Raw genomic sequence first — 19,328 nt, 5'->3', positions numbered from 1 at the left:
TGATTTCATTGAAATTGTCTTTGTCACACCCATCCTCAATGTCTAAATTTTTTAAATATAATTTAAAAACAAGCATCAATATCCTCAATAAAATCGATTTTTTTTTAAATGAAAAAAGAAAATAAAATATAAACATTTTCAAACAAAATTCACCATCGAAAGTTGAAAAGATTTGACCAAGAAAGTATTGTTTGATCAGATATTGACATTGTGAGCTGCATACAATTTGGTTTTAATTTTTACTTTTGGGGATCAGTTATTAAATTGGATGCTTATATAAGAGATTTCCAGGAAAACTTGTTAGAATCTTGAATATCCAGCCCTCGTTCATATGAGGGGAATATACGACTTTATTAAGAGAGCTTGTTATTAATTAAGCTTCTATCAAACCAACATTTCGTTTTTAAGTATATGATTAGCAACCCGTGAAAGATCTCAACCCACAAATCATTCGAGCCTTCAAAATGGATCCAATTTATTATGTTCCTTCTTTTTTAATTTGGACCCAATTCTATAATACAAACAAATTTACTTTATGTGATATCCGTCTAAACTGCCTGCAAAACTATGACCCACCTTGCATTCAACTAAATTGCATATCCTTTTGTTTTCCATTTTCATTCCATGCCAGTTTTGAAGAAAGCTCGATGAAAGAATAAATCACATTTCACATTTCTATCTATTACAAAAACGTCCACAGATTAGTTATTGCTATCAACAATATATATTGTTGTCTAAATTTGATAGAATAATTTAAAGGAAAAAAAGAAACTAATTAATAGTTTAAAATTAATAAAAATAATATTTTATTTATTAATAAAATATGTTATACGTATAATTTACTTTAAGTAACGATTAGTTAAGACTCTCATCTAACACATAAATGATACGAGTTCAAATACTATCATCCCCTCTTCTTTCCTCAATGTTATTACAATCCTAAAATTTAATATTCTTGTATGTCATTCTAGCTCCCATACCAAATCTTCACCTTTCAACTATTTTGAAGATTATTTATTATTTTATTATTTTCATTTAATTCTTTGATTGGCATGTTTCGTTTTAACATCTTTTATGTTGTTGGCTAATTTACAATGAGTTGAATCATTTATATGTAGGTTAATAATTTAGTAATTAAAATAGGATTAAATTTTTATTTAAGAATAATATAAAAGTTAAATTAGATCGTTTAAGTTTTTTATTTTTATTAAATTATTTAAGCCTTTCAAGTCAACCTAGTATTATTTTCTATTGTACCCGTATCTTTGAGTTTATTAGAATTGTTATTGTTTGTTTGATGATTCTTCACTAATTGGTCTTAAAGCTTCAACATTACCCTTATTTGCTTTAGATGCTCGATGCTTATTGGATTAATTCCATTAATTTGAATCTAAGTATTATTTGAGGGTTTTTTTTTAGCTAAGGATTAGATAGACACATTATGGTGGATGAATTCGTACAAGAGGATAAAACACTCTTCTTCATTTTCATGTAAGCTATTGTCTAACATTTTCAAAAATGAAATATCACTTCAAAAAAATGAAAAATTCAAAAGAAATTAAATTATCTATTTGCTAAGAAAAAATAGTTAAATAAATAAAAGATAATTATTCAATTTACTGTCAGTGAAGTAAAAAAACTCTACGTCAAGTTCATGATGATGTCAAATATACTTTTTAATTATTATTTTTATTATATCTTAAAATTTAATGGTATCAATCCAAATCTTCACATATGTTTAAGATAATTATTCATAAATAAATAGTAATATTTATTCAATATGAATCCACAAGGAAACAAGGAGTTACCAACGCCAACAACAAATTAATTAGACCTTCAGAACCATGAAAAACACCAAACAGAGAAAGAATTTGCAACAGTGATCAGGGACATTGGAAGCCAGATGGAACTTTCCTTGAGCAGACATTGAGAAGCAAGCTGAGGGAAACTAGGACATTGAGGTTGATGCCTAAAACGTTGGCTTTGATTGCTGTGCAAAGGCAAACAGCAGCTTCAATATCAGCAAGGCCTTTGTTGGGTTTTTGAATAATTTATCCGGAGGAAGTATGAAGCTCAGTGTAAAACTTGAGCAACTACGTAATAAATCCGGATGAAGAATGAAGGAAGATTGAGCTTCAAAAGGCTCGATATTTGCAGGATAAACAAACAGAATTTTACATGGTGAAAGAAAGCAAAAAATTGAGAGAGTATTTTTCTTGAATGATTTCTATTGAAATTCATTGATTAAAAAGATGACATAATGCCAATACATATACCAGTCATAAGCTGGTCAGCTTTAACATTTTTACTATTTTTAGACTTACTTGCACTGCTTGCATGTTGCAATTTGCAGATCAACTTGCACAATTAGGTAAGCTGATCTATTAATCTTATCAGCACCCAATTAAATACACTACCTACTTAGTTCTAATTTAACTGAGTTACAAAATATTACTTAAGGTAACAAAATGAAACTGAAATTGAACAGTAGCATCAACTTCAGTAGCTGCATGTACTTTATCCACATAACTTGGACTATATGTACTTTGTGTGCTGTAAATGCAGCTTGATCTGCTTCTTCATACTTCATCCGCATAACTTATGTTGCATGGTCTGCTCATTGGTTGCTTTATCTGCTGCATGCATGCATGCCAACTTCAACACTCCTCTTTGGCTTGCATGCTGCAAACTCCCATTTTGGCTCTTAAATCTTCAAATCTTGACACACTAAGGGGATTTGTTAGGATATCAGCAAGTTGTTGTTCAGAACTGCAATGAATCAGCTTCACTTCTTGAGCTTGCTCCGTCTCTCTAACAAAGTGAAATTTGATCTTGAAGTGTTTTGTTCTCCCATGGAACACTGGATTTTTTGCAATTGCAACAACAGATTGGTTGTCACAATTGATCTCTGTTGCTTCCCTTTGGTGTTGATTTAAAACGGCCATTATTTTTCTTAGCCAAATGGCTTGGTTGACAGCTCCTGCAGCTGCCACATACTCTGCTTCAGCAGTTGATTGAGCAAAAACAGTTTGCTTCTTTGAACTCCAGCAAAAAATGGCTGAACCAAGGGTGAATAGATACCCTGAGGTACTCTTCATATCATCTATCGATCCAGCCCAATCACTATCAGCATAGCCAATTAATTTCATGTTTTCAGCCTTGGTGAACATCATTCCTTATCTCAGTGTACCTTTAATGTACCTGAGAACTCTTTTGGTAGCTTGAAAGTGCTTTTCATTGCAGCAATGCATGAATCTTGAAAGCAAATTTACAACAAACTTAATGTCTGGTCTAGTGGCAGTAAAATAGAGCAAACATCCAACTAGACTTCTATAGGTTGATTCACTAACCTTTTCAAAATTGCCTTGGCTTGATAGTTTCTCTCCAGTGGCAACTGGTGTACTTGTTGCTTTGCAGTTCAACATGGAGAATTTGTTTAGAATTTTTAAGGCAAAAGCCTTCTAACTTAGGAATCCCTTGCTGAGCTTGGGATACTTCCATGCCAATAAAGTAAGACATTTGTCCCAAATCAGACATCTCAAACACTTGTTGCATTTTGTACTTGAAGTCTGTCAGCATTGCTTGGTCTCCTCCTGTTACTAACAAATCATCAACATATAGAGACACTATTAGTTGAGTTTCACTACCTTGCTTTTTCATATACAAAGTAGGTTCACTGATGCTTCTTTCAAATCCAAGGCTAGCTAGATAGCCATCGATCCTGCTATACCATGCTCTTGGAGCCTGTTTCAAGCCATACAAGGCTTTCTTCAGTTTGTACACATTGTCTTCTTCACCAACAATTTTGAAGCCTTCAGGCTGCTCAACATATATCTCTTCTTCAAGGAATCCATTGAGGAAGGCTGACTTCACATCAAGCTGATGGATTTTCCATTGCATTTGTGTTACTAAGGCAACTAGCAGCCTTATGGTGTCAAGCCTAGCCACTGGTGCAAAGGTTTCAAAGTAGTCAATGCCATACTTTTGGCTGAACCCTTTTACAACCAGCCTTGCTTTCAGTTTGTTCAAGCTTCCATCAGCATTGTGCTTGGCTCTAAACACCCACTTTACTCTAATGGCTTTTCTATTGAGTGGTTTTTCAACTAGCTGTCAGGTCTGATTCTTCTTAATCATACTGATTTTATCAGCCATTGCTTGTTGCCAGCCTTAATGAGCTTCAGCTTCTTCAAAGCAGCTTGGTTCAATAACAGCCACATGAGCTCTTTCATAAATCTCAACCAATGAGCTAGTGCCTCTGATTGGTTCATCACCAATGTCTATTTTAGAACCATTTTGATTAGCTTCAGTCTGATCTGTCACCAAATCTTCAGCAGCAGTTTCTGGTTCATTTTTATCCCAGTTCCAGCTTGCCTTCTTATCGAATACAACATCTCTGCTCACAAAGACCTTGTTTGTTGAAGGATCAAGTATCCTACAACCCTTCTTGATACTGCTGTAGCCTACCAGAATACCAGGTTGAGCTTTCTTAGCAATCTTGTCTCTTTTTGCTGCTGGAACATGAGTATAACATACATATCCAAAAACTCTTAAGTAAGCCAGTGATGGTTTGAACCTGAACCAGGCCTCGAATGGAGTTTTCTGAGCCAAAGCCATGGTTGGGAGCCTGTTTTGAAGGTAAACTACAGTGTTGACTGCTTTTGCCCAAAATGTCTTAGGCAAATTTCTTTCAAACATTAGGCACCTAGCCATATCTATCAAGCTTCTGTTCTTTCTTTCACTTACAACATTTTTTTAGGTGTATAAGTTGGTGAGCTGGTGTTTGATGCCTGCTTCATCACAAAAAGTATGTAACCCGAAGAAGTATACCCAGTCCCATTATCAGACCTCAATGTCTTCAACTTGCAACCTGTTTTAGTCTCTGCTGCAACTTCAAACTTCAAAAATACTGAAGCCACTTCTGATTTTTGTTTCAAAAAATAAATCCAGTAATATCTCGAGTAATCATCAATGAATAAGATGAAATACCTACTTCCATTCAGCGATTGAGTCTTGATTGGACCACACACATCAGTATGTACAAGTTGCAGTCTTTCAAAAGCTCTCCAAGCTTTGTTTGTAGGAAATGGTAGTCTAGCTTGTTTTCCTAGCTGACATACTTCACAAACTTCTTCCTTTTCAATTGAGTTAGTGAAGTTTTCAACCAAATCTTCTTTGGTTAGCTGAGCCATTGAGTTGTAGTTGACATGGCCAAGTGCCACAACTTGGATTCATCCTAAGCAGCTGTGTAAGCACTGTCTGCGCCCTTGTTCCAGTCCACCACAAAGCTCTTGTCAGCCATGGTCACTTTCATGAGCTTGAATCCATTTGGATCACTGATTAGGCACTCCTTACCTTTGAACACCACAGAGTAGCCCTTTTTCTAGCAACTGAGCTATACTGAGTAGGTTTCTATCTATTTCAGGCACCAAAAGTACATTTGAAACAAGTTTGGTACCTGTAGGAGTGTCAATCAGCACACCTCCTTTGCCTTCTGCTTTGATGAAGTGTCTATTTCCAACATTCACCCTTGTTTTGAAGCTTCTGTAAATTGTCTTGAAGATAGCAGCATCCAGAGTCATGTGGTTAGTACATCCACTGTCAATCAACCAACCTTTTGTGGCTTTTCTTTTGGTAGATGAGCAAAGAGACAGCAAAGACTCATTCTTCTTGATCACTTTCTTCTTCTGCCACTTGAGCTTCAACTCTTGGCTGTTGAGGTTGATTTGACCTTTGTTTGCCTTTGTTTTTGCAAACTTTTTCTGTATGGCCCATCTTTTTGTAGATTTTGCACTGCATATCAGGCCTAAACCAACATACTTCACCCAGATGACTTAGCCTTTTGCAGTGTGGGCAAGATGGATATTTTCTTGCACCATCTGTTCTAGGCTTATCTTTTCAGGTTTTCTTCCCATTGTATCTAGAGGAGTTTGAGGCTGGTTTGGTTTTGGCTTGGAAGGCACCTTCTTGATGCTCCTCCAATCTACTTGCTCTCCTTTGCTCTTGAGCATAAAGAGCATTGATCAGCTCTGTCAATGAAATCCTGGTCAGGTCCCTCGAGTCTTATACCTTTTAGGTAAGGTTGAGATCACCTTCTCCACAATTCTTGCTTCACTAAATTGTTCTCCAAGTAGCCTTATGCTGTTTACTACAGTCATGATTCTGTCTGAGTATTGCTTTACTGTTTCTTCTTCCTTCATCTTCAAGTTTTCAAAGTCCCTTCTTAAATCTAGTAGCTATTGCTGTCTTGTTCTTTCAGTCCCTTGGAACTCCTCTTTTAGCTTATCCAAGGCTTGCTTTGGTGACTTACAAGCCATGATTCTTGTGAAAATCACATCAGACACACTATTTTGGATGCAAGATATGGCTTTGTGCCTTTTGGTTCTTTCATCTGAATGTTATCTGATCTGAGCCACTGTTGGGTTAGCTCTTAGAGGTACTGGTTCATCTTCTGAGTTGATAACTTCCCACAAATCGAATGCCTGCAAGTAGGTCTTCATTTTCACTACCCAAATGTGGTAGCCCTCTCCATTGAAGACTAGTGGTGGCACTGGTGAGAATCCTGAGGAAGACATAGTTTTAAGGATTGAAATATGATAGGTCCACTAAGAATTTGCCTCTAGATACCAATTGTTGGGTTTTTTAATAATTTACCCGGAGGAAGTATGAAGCTCAGTGTAAAACTTGAGTAACAACGTAATAAATCCGGATGAAGAATGAAGGAAGATTGAGCTTCAAAAGGCTCGATATTTGCAGGATAAACAAACAGAATTTTACGTGGTGAAAGAAAACAAAAAATTGAGAGAGTATTTTTCTTGAATGATTTCTATTAAAATTCATTGATTACATAATGCCAATACATATACCAGTCATAAGTTGGTCAGCTTAACATTTTTACTATTTTTAGACTTACTTACACCGCTTGCATATTGCAATTTGCAGATCAACTTGCACAATTAGGTAAGCTGATCTATCAATCTTATCAATACCCAATTAAATATACTACCTACTTAGTTCTAATTTAACTGAGTTACAAAATATTACTTAAGGTAACAAAATGAAACTGAAATTGAACAGTAGCATCAACTTCAGTAGCTGTATGTATTTCATCCACATAACTTGGACTGTATGTACTTTGTGTGCTGTAAGTGCAGCTTGATCTGCTTCTTCATACTTCATCCGCATAACTTATGTTGCATGGTCTGCTCCTTGGTTGCTTTATCTACTGCATGCATGCCAACTTCAATAGCCTTGGAGAAGGGAGCAACACCGCTGCACTGGGGGTGAACCAATAGTGACATTGACTAAACCAAGCACATTTGCACATACACCTAATTTAAGGGCATCTCTAGGTCATTTTCCTTTTGTAGAAGGAGATGGGAACGGTGTGGGCTTTGGTTTTGGTTTTAAGGAAGGGCAAGAAGCACAAGCACTGACAAGAGAAAAGAAGAGAATGTTGAGTGTAAAAAAGAGGGCAAGTGATGCTGATCTTTTCGAAGCCATCTCTCTCAAACCCTAGGAGCTTCTTGCCTAATGTAAAAATGAAAGAGTTGTATAGCTTGAGGATGGAGAATTTGGAGCAAAGAGAGGGGATTATATAGTGTTTGAAGAGGGAAACTTGGTTGTTTTATAACGTAAGATTAATTATTAAAGTTGTTCCATAAATCCATTTAACATTTGCGATTTGAGCTGGCCAAGACAGAAGAATTTCATGAATAACTTCAGACGTTTGTGATTGTGAGGTGGAGATTAGCATGTTGCCATGTTACCACTGCTATGCTTTGCTCCTAGCATCAAATTATACGATTTGCACAGTAGTTCATAAGTGACACCAAAATATTAGCAAGTGTTTGCATCCCAACCTCTAATTTTATCTATACTAGAAAATGAAACCTTCAAGTCAATCAATTTATCTATACTAGAAATTTTATCACATGTTTATGGTGTAAAAATTATATATTTAAAATATGAGTGTATTTAAAAATAACATAAAATAAATAATAAAATGTATGATTTAAAACTAATTAATAATAACACGTACAATATGTACGATATTAAAATAAAAGTTAGATTTAAATATATAATTGTTTTATGATAAAGCATTGGTTGAGTGGTAAAGTTAAAGTTTATCAACCAAAGGCATGGGTGTAAATTATTTTTGGGTTTTTTTAAAATATGAAAATGACTAAAACACCCTAAAATAATAGAAATTATTTTAAATAAATAAGAGTATTTTTGTAATTTTTCTAATCGAATTGGCACTCGGTTGACTCCTATCAATTTTGTTAAGGGTTTAAACATTAATTGTAACACCCCTTACCCATATTCATCGCCGGAATAGGGTAGGAGGCATTACCGGAGTTTACCGAATTGATTTTCCATTAATACGAGTTAAATACTATTTATTTACTAAAACATGTCATGGTGTCCTTTAGATGGGCCTCCAAAGCCCAAAACATACTTCGAGACCAAACTAGAATTAAATCGAAACCATAAGAAATTTTTTTTTGCTCAATATAACCCCTTTATAAATATCTAACCTTCCCCGCAATTTTTAAAACCGAGACCAATCTAACCAACCAATTCATTTCAATCAATTTAATACAAAATTATACTTCTATTATAATTATACTATTTAACATACTCATCATTCTTTACTTTAATGTATATTCATTAAACAAGTCTTAATATTTATATAATCACCAAGCCTTATACATGCCATATAAATCAAAAAGGAAATTTACAAAAGCTACCTGAGATAATCTGGATAGTGTGATCCTCTGTGTTGATCCGATCCTCCGTATACTTTCACGTCAATCTACAAGAGACATTGAATACACTCAAGTAAGCTTATAAAAGCTTAGTAAGTTCATAGGGATAAAACATAAATTTTACCAAATATTTATACACTTATACTATATACACAATTATTAAGTTCACCTGTCAATCACAGTCATTGGTGAGTTCCCTGTATAAACTCACTACCACTTATCCATCTCCATTAATTCTTTTGGGCCCATTTGCAATATATCATTCTTTAACCAAATTAGGGAATGGTAACGGAAAATTGAGTACTTCACTTTCACTTTGCCATAGTATAACTATGGTCTTGCATATGATCACTTATCATGCACTTTTTAAAATCATAGTCCTGCCACGGTCTTACACTGATCACATTTATCACTTGTCACTGATCAGATAAGTGTAGCTAAAGTTACCACTTATCACTTATCACTTGCCACTAATCAGATAAGAGTAGCTAAGCTACCACTTATCATTTGTCACTTATCACTGATCAGATAAGTGTAGCTGAGGCTACCACTTATCACTTATCACTTGTCACTGATCAGATAAGAGTAGCTAAGCTACCACTTATCATTTTTCACTTATCACTGATCAGATAAGTGTAGCTGAGGCTACCACTTATCACTTGTCACTGATCAGAAGTACTCAAATCCGACATTCCACTCAATTTGATCATTTATTCGATTTTCGGGTTGTTATTTTATTTTCTATTCATCAATAAATATATTTCATCATACATAATATAATTCATAAAATTAACATATAATCATTAAGCTTCAACCATATGAACTTACCTGGGTCAATTTGTAAAATTTGTGAAAATTCAGGGACTAATCAGCTACTTTTTCTTTTCCTCGACTTGCTTCGGGTTCTCTATTTGCAGTAAAAATATGAAAAACTAGCTTAAGAAAACCCTTCTATGGTGTTTTTACTGATGAGAATGCAGAAAAATAATGAGAATTCTAGATAATTCCACTTTAGTCCTAGTTTATTAAGTAAATTTTGCAATATTCCAATTTTGCCCTTAATTCATCAATTTTCCTGCTGATTTCATGCACCTTGCCGTCCAGCCCAAATAGACCTGGGGTCTATTTGCCTTTTAAACCCTCTCTCTTTTATCATTTAAGCTATTTAATCATTTCCCACAATTTTACATTTGTTACAATTTAATCCTTTTTATTCAATTAACTATCGAAAATTTAAAATTTCTTGACGAAACTTTAATACTAACTTATTAACACTCCATAAATATTTATAAAAATATTTATGGCTCGTTTTAAAAATTTTCAAACTCTCGATATCTCATTTCCGATTCTAATTTAATTTTTTTATTTATTTCTAGTACACTATTCGCTATTTCAAAAATTTTCCTGACTTCACACTTAACTTATATTCACTAAATTATTAATATTTTCTACTCATTTGTCAGATTTAGTGATCTCGAATCACTATTCCGACACCTCTGAAAATTCAGGCTATTACATTAATACTATAAGTACAACTATATAATTTATAGAGATAATAAAGTATGCATAATAAAATTAAAATATATAAAATATTTTATGATAAAATATTGATTAAGTGGTAAATTAAAATTTTATTGACTTATGGTTCAAATCCCACCATATACAAATTATTTATTATTTTTAAAAAATAAAAAGACTAAAATACCTAGAATAATATTATTTATTTTAAGTACGAAAAGATATTTTCAAATTTCCCTAACTAAATTGATGTTCAATTAACTCGTGATATCAACATAATCAGAAATTTAAATATATAATAATATAAATGGTCTATCTAGCTAATTCTTTGGACAAATAATACAAATTTTAAAGTTCAAAATAGATAGAAAATAGTGTAACTAGAATGATAGCAAATCAAATATTTGCTTCTTCTTTTTTAAATTACTAAAATTCGTGAATTTTTTAAAATTTATTTACAAATTATGTGAGTATTATCATCCAAATTCAATATCACTATTTGTTGGATATTCAAAACTGAAAAAAAAATTTTGACTTTAACATTTCCAATTATATATTGGATATCAGAATTTGTAAGAATATGACCTTAATAATATAACTCACCTAGATGTGGTAGATTTTTTTTAGAATCATTAGAAAAGTTGATGTTATTTTGACATTTTTATGTTATTTTAAATATGTCTCTTTTTTTTTTGCATAAAGAATAATTTATATATTTAATAAATATTTGTAATATTTCTCATATTATATTTTGTTTATTGTTATGAAGAATATAAATATTCAACAAAATTTCGTTGGACCCAAAATCAACGGAGACATGTATCTTGTAAATATTGCTATAACACATACGATACTCAAAGATAAAAAAATATTTTTCTTATTTGATAATAAGTGATACCCATGTTAATACAATATTGGGTAGTTCAAAACTTATTGAAGGCTCTGGAAGAGCTATTATATTATTACCTAAATGTACAAAATTTTTCATTGCTGATGCTTTATATTCCACTAATTCTCAAATAAATTTATTAAGTTTTAAAGATATTCGTCTTAATGGTTATCATATTGAGACTATGAATGAGAAAAATATGAATATCTATATATTACAAATGTTGAATATGGAAAGAAATATGTTAGAAAGGCTACTTGCTTTTTTATCAGGTTTATATTATACGCATGTTAGTGCAATTAAGACACGTGTTACTACAAACCAGAAGTTTGTAGCACCACATACGTTTACTATTTGGCGTGACCAATTAAGCCATCCCGAATCTATTATGATGCGAAGAATCATCGAGAATTCAATTAAACACCCATTAAAGAACCAAAAGATTCTTGAATTCAAGGATTTATCTTGTGTTGCTTGCTCTCAAGGAAAATTGATTATTAGACCATCACCAGTTAAAGTTGGGATTAAATCTCACATATTTCTAGAACGTATTCAATATGATCTATGTGGGTCCATTCATCCACCATGTGGACTATTCAGATATTTTATGGTATTAATAGATGGATCTAGTAGGTGGTCACATATGTGTTTATTATTGACTCACAACCTAGCGTTTACGAGACTATTCATCTTGATAATGCTGGTCAGTTTACATCCCAAGCTTTTAATAATTATTGTATGCCAATTGGGATAAAAACTGGACATCTTGTAGCTCATTTTCACACACAAAATGGTTTAGTTGAATCATTTATCAAACGACTCCAATTAATAGCTCGACCATTGCTTATGAGAACAAAACTTCCTATTACAGCTTGAGGATATGCTATTTTGCATGTAGCAAAACTTGTGTGCTTTAGGCCAACAAGTTATAATACATACTCCCTATTACAATTGGCTTTTGGTTAGGAGCCAAATGTTTCCCATATTAGGATATGCAATATATGTTCTAATTGCTCCACCACAATGCACAAAGAGGGGTCCTCATAGGAGGTTGGGGATATATGTTGGTTATGAATCTCCTTCTATAATTAAGTATGTTGAACCATTAACTGGATATTTATTTACTACACAATTTATCAATTGTCATTTTAATGAAACAAAATTCTCAACATTAGTGGAGAGAAAATACAACTGGTAAAAGAAATTGCATGGAATGGATCATCATTATCTCAATTAGAACCTCGCACAAGTCAATGTGAACAAGAAGTTCAAAGGATCATACAATTGCAAAACATCGCCAATCAACTACCAGATTCATTTACTGACCTAAAGAGAATTACAAAATCTCACATACCAACTGAAAATGCTCCAATACAAATTGATATCCTAATAGGGCAAACTGTTAGTGCAAAAGAAAGTAATCCATGCCTGAAACGTGGAAGGCCAATCAGTTCCAAAGATAAAAATCCTCGTAAAAGGAAATGAGAAAATATTCAAGATGGTCATATTGTGAAAGAAACTGCTCAAGAAGAGGCCAAAGATATAACTAATAGAAAAAAAACCCAAAAGAGGTTCAGATACCTAAAAATGGTGATAACGAAGAGATCTCAATAAGTTATGCTACGTTAGGAAAAAGATGGAACAGAAAAAATATAGTTGTCGACAACAATTTTGCTTATAATGTTGCTATTGAAATAGCAAAAGGAAATAAGGATCCTGAGCCTAAATCTATTAAGGAATGTAGAAATAAAAAAGATTAGCCAAAATGGAAAGACACAATTCAAGCAGAATTAAATTCACTGTCTAAACGTGAGGTTTTTGGATCTATAGTCCAAACACCTAAATATATAAAGTCGGTAGGAAATAAATGGATATTTTTGCGAAAAAAAATGAGAAAAATGAAGTTGTAATATATAAAGCACGCCTTGTAGCACAAGGATTTTCACAAAGGCCTGGCATTGATTACGAAGAGACATATTCTCATGTGGTGGATGCAATCATGTTTAGATACCTTATTAGTTTGGCAGTACGTGAAAAACTTGGCATACGTCTAATGGATGTTGTTACAGCCTATTTGTATGGTACATTTGATAGTGAAATTTATATGAAAATCCCAAAAGGATTTAAAATCCTTGAAGGATATAGAGTTTCTCGGGAAAATTGCTCAATCAGATTTAAAAAAAAAGTTTATATGGATTAAAACAATTTGGACATATATGGTACAACAATCTTAGTAAATATTTGTTAAAAAAATGTTATAAAAAGGATCCAATTTGTTCATGTGTTTTTATTAAAAGGTCTGGACCAGACTTTGTGATAATTTCTATTTATGTTGATGATCTAAATATTATTAAAACTTTTGAAGAGTTTCAAAATGCAGTAAATTATTTAAAAAAAGAATTTGAGATGAAAGATTTGGGAAAAACAAAGTTTTGTTTTGGTCTGCAGATTGAGCATTTAAAAGATGGAATTCATATCCATCACTCAACTTATACAGAAAAGATCTTAAAGAAATTTTACATGGATAAAGCACATCTATTGAGTACTCCAATGGTTGTAAGATCGTTAGATGTGAATAAAGATCAATTTCGTCCTTGCAAGAATGATGAAGAGTTTCTTGGTCCTGAAGTACCAAATCTAAGTGCCATAGAGGAATTGATTTATCTTGCAAACAATATAAGACCTGATATAGCTTTCGCTGTAAACTTATTAGCAAAATTTAGTTCTTCTCCAACACGTAAACATTGAAATGAAATTAAACATGTATTTAGATATCTCAGAGGAACCACTAATATGGGGTTATTTTATTCAAATTATTCAAAATCCCTATTAGTTGGATATGTTGATGCTGATGTTGGATATTTATCAGATCAACATAAAGGTCGATCTCAAACGGGATATTTATTTACATATGAAGGTACTGTCGTATCATGACGTTCAACAAATTAGACATTAGTTGTTGCCTCTTCAAATCATGCTGAAATAATTTCAATGCACGAGGTAAGCCGAGAGTGTGTTTGGTTAAGGTTATTAACCCAACATATCCAGAAGATATGTAATTTGTCTTTACAAGAAATGATGTCAAGTATCTTATATGATGTATATCTCAATTGAAGGGTGGTTACATCAAAGGTGACAGAACAAAACATATTTAACCAAATTTATTCTTCACTCATGATCTTGAGAAGAAAGATGACATAGAAGTTCAACAAATTCCTTCTAATGATAATTTAGCAAATCTTTTTACCAAGACATTGCCAACTTCAACATTTGAAAAACTACTACACTAGATTGGAATGCGGCAACTGAAAGATGTAATTTGATATTGCCATTAGGGAGAGTCAAAAACACATTGCACTCTTTTCCTTTGGGTAAGGTTTTGTCCCACTGAGCTTTCCTGGTAAAGGTTTTAACGAGACAACTTGTAATAAGTGATGGTCACTAAACTAACTATAAATAAGACAAAGGCAAGCGCACCTATCGAACAATAGTATAGCTATGGTGAGTAGGGAATATAGTATCCACGAGGATTAAAAGTACTATAAATTACCATTTTTCTATTATTTAGCCTATAATTTGGAGAGATGTGTTTTAATCTAAATTTACTAAACTAATTTAACTATGAATGCAACAAAGAATGAATCAATGAAGTAATCTAATATTAACCAATGAGATAGACAACACCCAAGAAGGAATCTACCTATACTTCAACTTTTATTAAGAATCTAAATTAAACGATTTATTTACTTGTGTCTTGATCTGTAGAAATCCCTAAATTGTGTTAATATCTTTTTCGAGGAAAAACTAACTCCAGGTTGATTAATTGAAATCTCTTTCTAATTAAAACCCATATCATCGCATTAACTCAATTTATGGATTCTCCTATTATATTTGACTCTAATCCAGTAGATTTATGTCGTCCTATTTCTAGGATTGCATGCACAGTACAGCAAAATAGGTTTTTAGCGGCATTTTAATGAAAAACGCCACTAAAGATCGAGCATTATCAGCATTTTGAAAACGCCGCTAACGATCAAGAATTAGCGGCGTTTTATAAAAAACGCCGCTAAAGGTGAACTTTTAGCGGCGATAGGTAAACAAACGCCGCAAAACTTACTCTCAACGCCGTCGTTTTAACTGAGCTTCAGTGATATTAGCGGCGTTTGTATGAAAAACGCCGCTATAGATTGAGTATTAGCGGCGTTAATTGGAAAGCGTCGCTATAGGTACACCTTTAGCGGCGTTTTTCTGCAAAATGTCGTCGTCCTATATTGAACTTTTAATAGCTTTAGCGGCGCTTTTTAATAAACACCGCTAATATTGATCTTTAGCGCCGCAAAAATTTTTGAAAAACGGCGTCGTCTTATATTGAGCTATTTAGTGGCTTTAGTGGCGCTTTTTTAAAAACGCCGCTATAAAACGAGTATTAGCGGCGTTCAAAAAATGCCGCCAAAAATATTTCATCTGTTTAATTATAATTTAACTAGTTTAATTATATTAAAATACAATTTATTTTTAATTGAATATTTAAATTCTTCGGAAAAAATAATGACACGTAGAAAAAATTTGAAAGTAAAAACATAGAAAAATATTTGTTATAAATGAAAAAAAATTAAAATACTATTATTTAAAATAATTTTAAAGATTTTTCGTATATGACTAATTGTTTTTAATTTATATGTTAAATATTTTCTTATATAATTGTAAAATAGATAGTATTATTTTTAAAATATTGAATTAATTATCATTATAGTTTAGGGTTTACGGTTTAGGGTATATGGTTAAGGGTTTGAGGTTTATGAGTTACTATTTTAAGGTTTATAGATTACGGGATTTAAGGATTGTGGTTTAAGTGTTGGGGTTTAAGGTTTAGGAGTCAGGGGTCAAGAGTTAGGGGTTTAGGGTTAATATGGTTTATGTTTTAAGATTTAGGGTTTAAAGATTATAGATTAGGGATTATGGGATTAGGGATTAAGGGTTTAGGGTTTAGGTTAATTAGTATTTTTTAATTTACATATTAAATAATTTCTTATATAATTGTAAAAGAGATAATGTTAATTTTAAAATATTGAATTAATTATCTTTATAGTTTAGGGCTTACGGTTTATGGTATATGGTTAAGGGTTTAAGGTTTATAAGTTATTATTTTAAGGGTTTATGGATTATGGGTTTAGGGATTATGGTTTAAGGGTTGGGATTTAAGGTTTAGGGTTTAAGGGTTATGAGTTTATTTTTTAGGGTTTAGGGTTTTAGGGTTTAGATTAATTAGTATTTTTTAATTTATATATTAAATAATTTCTTATATAATTGTAAAAGAGATAATATTAATTTTAACATCTTAAAATTATGATAATAGTTTAAATTATTTAAGAGATAATAGATAAACTTTATATATATTAAATGGTTTAGGACTTAAGGTTTACTTGAGATTTGTTAAATGATGAAATTTTATACAATCAACTAATGCTATATTTTCAAAAATATTAGATTTAAATATTTTCAATTTGATATATTTAAATATTAGATTTAAAAAAATTGATAAATAAATAAAAACATTGATAACAAATAAAAATGAAATATAAAATGAAGATTAGTGGCGTTTTTGAAAAAAAATGCCACAAAAAGCATTTTCCTTTTACTAAAACGATGACGTTTCGATAGGGCATTACCGGCGTTTTTCAAAAACGCCGCAAAAGAATAATAGTTTAACCAAAACGTTGTCGTTTTAGTTAGAGCTAGAAGAGGATTAGTGGCGTTATATTTTAAACGCCGCAATGGATTGGCTTTAGCGGCGCTTTTAAAAACGCCACAAACGTTTAAATTTTTTTACTGAAACGGCGTCGTTTTCTTCTCTTACATTTTACCCTCTCCTCATACCCGACACTTAGCCATTTCACCCATTTCCCCTAATCCCTAATCCCTTTCCTTAAATTTTTCCCAATTTACCTATTTCCCCTAATCCCTAAATTTTTCCCCAAATCCCTAGGCATCCGAACTTGCTGAGGTGACCCAACAACCTACTCATCGCCATTCGCTATCCTCACTCCTGCGTCGCCTCGCTCTTCGCTGCCGCAACCCGCTCTCTGTAGCTTATTTCAAGACTGTAAAAAAAGAGTTTCGATGTTGTATTTTCTAATTCTTTCTACCATGATTTGTTTGAAAATTTTCTTTTAACTCTGTTGCCCTAAATACTAAATTTATACTATTTTGTAAGCTTATGAGATTTTGTATGATAAGTATTTGGCTTTGTATAAATTTATACTTATGCCTATTTTCTCCGTTTTTTGGCCTATTTCTCGTTCCTTTCACTCTCCTATGCTCACCTAAGTATAAAACATGAAATTAAGGCATTAGGAGCATCGAATTCACTAATTTAAGGAAAAATCATCCATAAAATGTGCTAAGCATGGGCTAGAAATATGTATAAATTACGGTTTATCAAATACCCCCACACTTAAGCATTTACTTGTCCTCAAGCAAAATCCTCAACTCATAATCAAAATAAATTCTCCTCAACTTATAATTTCTATCGATAATATCTCAAAATAATCCATAGGTAATCATACATTGAAAATTCAACTGAAAAAACATCAAAGTTTCAAACATTCCAAGTTGATCATTTTATCATGAAAACATAGCTGTCTCCCTTCATCTAAGTAATTACCTTTGATTCAAAATATCACAGACTTTCACATCCTCACTAAAGATTCACTCAAATCACTCGAGGTGTTTAAGGACAATAAATGAAGCACTCAATAGTCAATAATGAAATGTCATTACCATAGGCTTGCATGAAAATCAAATCTTCACCACTATAAATTGAGATGAAACATCAATCAAAAGGTCTTTAGAGGGTTGTAACGTGGCTTTGGTTAGGGGGTGTGGTCACAAGCTAAAAGAAAGGGTTAGAATCGAGATTGAATTGAAAAATTGCCTCACTAGAAAAATGACTAGTCATCAATTGCGTACAACAGTGCTTTTTCTCAGAATATGGAATTTAACTTCTTTAGCTCAGAAGATCACTACTACTAATATGTATACATGTATATATATATTTTTTTAAGAACAAGTCAAATTACAAAATAAAATAAAACATAGCTAAGCAACTATTCCAACTCAAATCTCGACAAAAATAGGGATAAAATTAATTTAGGGGATTTCAACAATAATGAGTTATGGGTTAATATTGCAGGTAAATCAATGAATGGGTTGTTAGGCTCAAGGGGATTCACTAAGGGTTAATTGTGAAGGTAGGCTTTTATGGAGTGAGTGGGTTAAACCTAACTGCCTTTATCATTTTGACATATCAAATCAAATGGTGTGGTCTTGACATGCATAATCAAGAAAGTTCTAGAATAACAACTCAATACTGACGCACTCATAATGAAAGTGAGCATGAAAAAAATAATAGATGCTCTAAAGGCTCAAGATCTCACAAAAATTATAGTTTTTTTATTGTTAAACTTGTGAATTCCAACTCAAAATAATACCTAAACTTGGGGAAACAACCTAAAAGTTTTTAATTCTTCAAAAATCAGCTTATCAGGCTTGATTCCCTAATGCCTTAAAGTTTAAACAATCAATGCATAAATGCCTATGCTTTAATTTAAGATATATCAATAAACATTATAGACTAATTAGAATTCATTCTAATAATAATATGAGAAGATCGCATAAGAATAAAACAAAATTCAGGGATTTTTCTGATATAAAAAACCCCCACACTTAAGATGTACATTACCCTCAATGTACAAAAGTAGATATATTGAAAAAGATAGATTTATAATCATAAGATAGGGAAAGAAGTGAAACTTCTTGAATGATGAATAAATTCCTTTGAACTAGAGTTTTGGAGAATAATCGGCATGAGAGTAGAGGATACTCCGGTGGTGGTAGAGGTTGGGTTCCACAAATGCTACGCCAAAATATTATTATAGCTCAAGTTGGATATGGTCGTGGTCGAGCAGGACATGGCAGTCGTGGAGAACCTTTCCCAGTGGAGTTTCAAGTTCCTGAGTAATAGTGAGCTTTGGAGCTCGTTATAACTGTGATAGAATCAGAAACTCTTTTAGGAAATATATCGGGAAGACTAAGTACTCATAATGACTTAGCCGAAATTAAATTTTGTAAAATAATAATTATAAAACCTAATA

General features: G+C 32.4%; 1 pseudogene; it reads right to left on the bottom strand.

Moving 5' to 3' along the window:
- Nucleotides 1-1,883: 1,883 nt before the first annotated feature.
- LOC121204633 (14 kDa proline-rich protein DC2.15-like) lies at nt 1,884-7,500 on the bottom strand (annotated as a pseudogene).
- Nucleotides 7,501-19,328: the final 11,828 nt, after the last annotated feature.

The sequence above is a fragment of the Gossypium hirsutum genome, chromosome A08, assembly GCF_007990345.1.
Source record: "Gossypium hirsutum isolate 1008001.06 chromosome A08, Gossypium_hirsutum_v2.1, whole genome shotgun sequence".
NCBI lineage: Eukaryota > Viridiplantae > Streptophyta > Magnoliopsida > Malvales > Malvaceae > Gossypium > Gossypium hirsutum.
Note: the sequence above shows the minus strand (reverse complement) of the source record. Positions and strands in the feature narration are given on the sequence as shown.